Source organism: Nicotiana attenuata, unplaced genomic scaffold (assembly GCF_001879085.1).
Source record: "Nicotiana attenuata strain UT unplaced genomic scaffold, NIATTr2, whole genome shotgun sequence".
Lineage (NCBI taxonomy): Eukaryota > Viridiplantae > Streptophyta > Magnoliopsida > Solanales > Solanaceae > Nicotiana > Nicotiana attenuata.
Window position 1 is genome coordinate 756,004 of NW_017670336.1, and position 3,368 is coordinate 759,371.

Genomic DNA, 3,368 nt, shown 5'->3' on the forward strand with positions numbered 1-3,368 from the left:
GTCCTTAACTTACAGTTACAAGTTCAAAAGTTAAGGACAATAGGTCCTTAACTTTGATTTCCAAGTTCAAAAGTTAAGGACAGACAGTCCTTAACTTACAGTTACACGTTCAAAAGTTAAGGACAAGCAGTCCTTAACTTACAGTTACAAGTTCAAAAGTTAAGGACAATAGGTCCTTAACTTTGACTTACAAGTTCAAAAGTTAAGGACGCTTGGTCTTGAAGTTTGAGTTCCAAGTTCAAAAGTTAAGGACATGTAGCCTTGAAGTCCTGAACTTAGAGTTCCAAGTTCAAAAGTTAAGGAAATGTAGTCTTGAAGTCTTGAACTTAGAGTTACAAGTTCAAAAGTTAAGGACATGTAGTCCTAAAGTCCTGAACTTAGAGTTCCAAGTTCAAAAGTTAAGGACATGTAGTCCTGAAGTCTTGAAGTTAAGTACAAAAGTTAAGGACATGAGCAGAAGGGTATTTTCGTCCGGGCAATTAAAATTTATTAAAACAGTGGCTAAAGACTAAAAACATTTTAAACGATGGCTTAAAAGTAAATACATGTGTTATTAGTGGCCAACCGTGCACTTCCCCCACTAAGGCAATGGTCTTAGGCCCCCAAATTAGCGAGGCCTCATTTTTCAGTAGTGAATTTTATAATTGTTTTTTTTAAATAATGAATGTTTTAAAATAAAAAATACAAGATCTTTATGTAAAAAGTGATTAAATAGTAATCATTTAGTAATTTATATTTAGTCATTAATACATTGTTCTTTTTTTCTCTAGTCTCATATTTAAATCTATACTTTGTACATTCTTTTCTTTTCAATATTAAAATGTCTATTCTCTCAAAAATAACACAAAGAACATTGAACAGATTAAATTGCACATACCTTTTTCATTCTTTCTCAAGCTTTTAAGCGTTAGAGCGAGGCATTTTATGTTAATATCAAATAATTCAGCTTCTAGAATCATGCTTTGCTATTTTCATTGTCTATCATCTTTTTTTTTTATATACTTTAATTTGACATTTGTTATTTTACCTAGTACATGTATTATTTTTATATTACTTTAGAATTTAAATTTGTCAAGTAGAAAATATCAATGAGATTATTAATCACACAATTTTAAAAAGAGAAAGATGGATTGAAATGTTAATTCAACATCAACATGGAGCTCTTTAAACAATTTTTCAGAAAAAAGATTAACTGTATTGTCAATTGATAATCAATTATTAGAAGAAATTGAATTATAAAAAAATTTTTCAACCACATTGCATCTCAACAAGTTTGAAAAATACGATTACTATATATGATTCTTAAATATANCCTCTTTAATTTTCTTTTGGTTAATTATATATGTGTTAAAATTTATTATATATAAATTACACGTGTCGTTCACTAATTGGCTCATTTGACACGTCATCGGCAAGTGTAACTCACGCATATGATCAGTTGCACTCGGGTATTTACTCGATCTACTTAATAGACACTTAAAGTGTCTAAATGATAAAGAGATCCGTTGAGGTGTCAGTTGATCGTTGAGGACTACTTGAAGGGGCGCTTTATGTATTTTGCCAATAAATTAACTAGTGGAACTATGAAGATGTATAGAGATCAAACAGTACTATCGCCCTATTTACGAACTTTTTTTCACTTAGCAGATTGCAGGAGTCCTATACCGGATAGGAACTGTTATGTATATTGAAGTCGTTGTAGTATAGTGGTGAGTATTCCCGCCTGTCACGCGGGAGACCCGGGTTCGATCCCCGGCAACGGCGCTGTGCCTTTTTCTTTTATATAAAATTTAACAAATGTGTGTTTCAGGAAAGGAAAAGACAACTGACTAGTATATGACCAAATGTTGAAACGTTGCCTGTTAAAATTTGATTTCTAAATTATACTGTCATATGCTTTTCCTTTTCAAGACTGTTCTCTCCCATGTTTATTCAAAAAACTTAAATGTCTGTACATGGAAGACAGCACGTATGGCATGGCTGGATCTTGGGGCAATGATTATCAACTACTCCTAACACATGGAAGAAAGAGAGAGCAAAATGTTAGTTTGAAGTCATGTGGCTTGCTGCAAGTATTAGCAGTGTAATTTAAACTTGAGTCATTTGCTTGAGTCACAAAGTAAAATAAAACACCACATACTGGGGTAAAAAAGGCAGCCTGCTGCACAAAGGCATCTCGCATTAACGCAGGGTTTGAGAAACGGCCGCGCCCAAACAGAGCCGACTCAAGACCGAACCCACTAAGGCAGTAGAAATGGCGTGGGGTAGCCACTGTTTAAGCTGGTATTTACTTTTTATCCAGCATTTTTAATGCTTAGCAATAGTAGCCACTAGTTTATTAAAATTAATATGAAAAGATTGTGTTACCCTTTCTTCTATCTCTTTTCTCTCTGATCCTACGTATACAAATATTGGAGGATAGACTGCTTGTTGTTCTTCCTCTTTTGGTACCATTGATGAGGAATGGAAAACTTGTTTGCTATCAAAGTTGTTTGTAGGGTTTGCACTAGTTGCTAGTATCTTCTTCTTCAATTTAGTATTCCAGTGATTTTTCACATCATTGTCTGCTCTTCCTGGTAGCTTAGATGCTATAACAGACCATCTGCAAATTCAAAAAATAAAAATAAAAATACTTGAGGTCACTCTTAAATACTAAAAATGTTATTAAAATGGGAAAGTTAAAGAAAAAAAATCAGGTTTTAAAAGAGCAAAGAATTAAGCCTGCTTCCAAAGTTGAGTAGTAGAGAGAGCAGATAAATGTTGTCTTCCTCTTGTGTAAAATTTTCAAGTTTAATATTTGGTCTCAAGTAATTCAACCATCTTAACCGGCAACTCTTACCATAACGCTTTAGGCCTGTGTTAATTAATTTGCACACAGATAATTAGTCTTTAGTGTTGAACAAAAGGCTATATACATAATATATAATATAGTGTGTAAATTCAAAAGTTAAGGACATGGTCCTGAACTTAGAGTTTCAAGTTCAAAAGTTAAGGAAATGTAGTCTTGAAGTCCTAAAGTTAAGTTCAATAGTTAAGGACACAAGTTCAAAAGTTAAGGACATGCAGTCCTTAACTTACAGTTACAAGTTCAAAAGTTAAGGACAGACAGTCCTTAACTTACAGTTACAAGTTCAAAAGTTAAGGACAATAGGTCCTTAACTTTGATTTCCAAGTTCAAAAGTTAAGGACATGTAGTCCTTAACTAACAGTTACACGTTCAAAAGTTAAGGACAATAGTTCCTTAACTTTGACTTACAAGTTCAAAAGTTAAGGACGCTTGGTCTTGAAGTTTGAGTTCCAAGTTCAAAAGTTAAGGACATGTAGCCTTGAAGTCCTGAACTTAGAGTTCCAAGTTCAAAAGTTAAGGA

General features: G+C 33.1%; 1 non-coding gene across 1 annotated transcript; it reads left to right on the forward strand.

Moving 5' to 3' along the window:
* Positions 1–1,692: 1,692 nt before the first annotated feature.
* Positions 1,693–1,764, forward strand: TRNAD-GUC. Its single transcript has one exon. It is a non-coding gene; the product is annotated as a tRNA-Asp (tRNA).
* Positions 1,765–3,368: the final 1,604 nt, after the last annotated feature.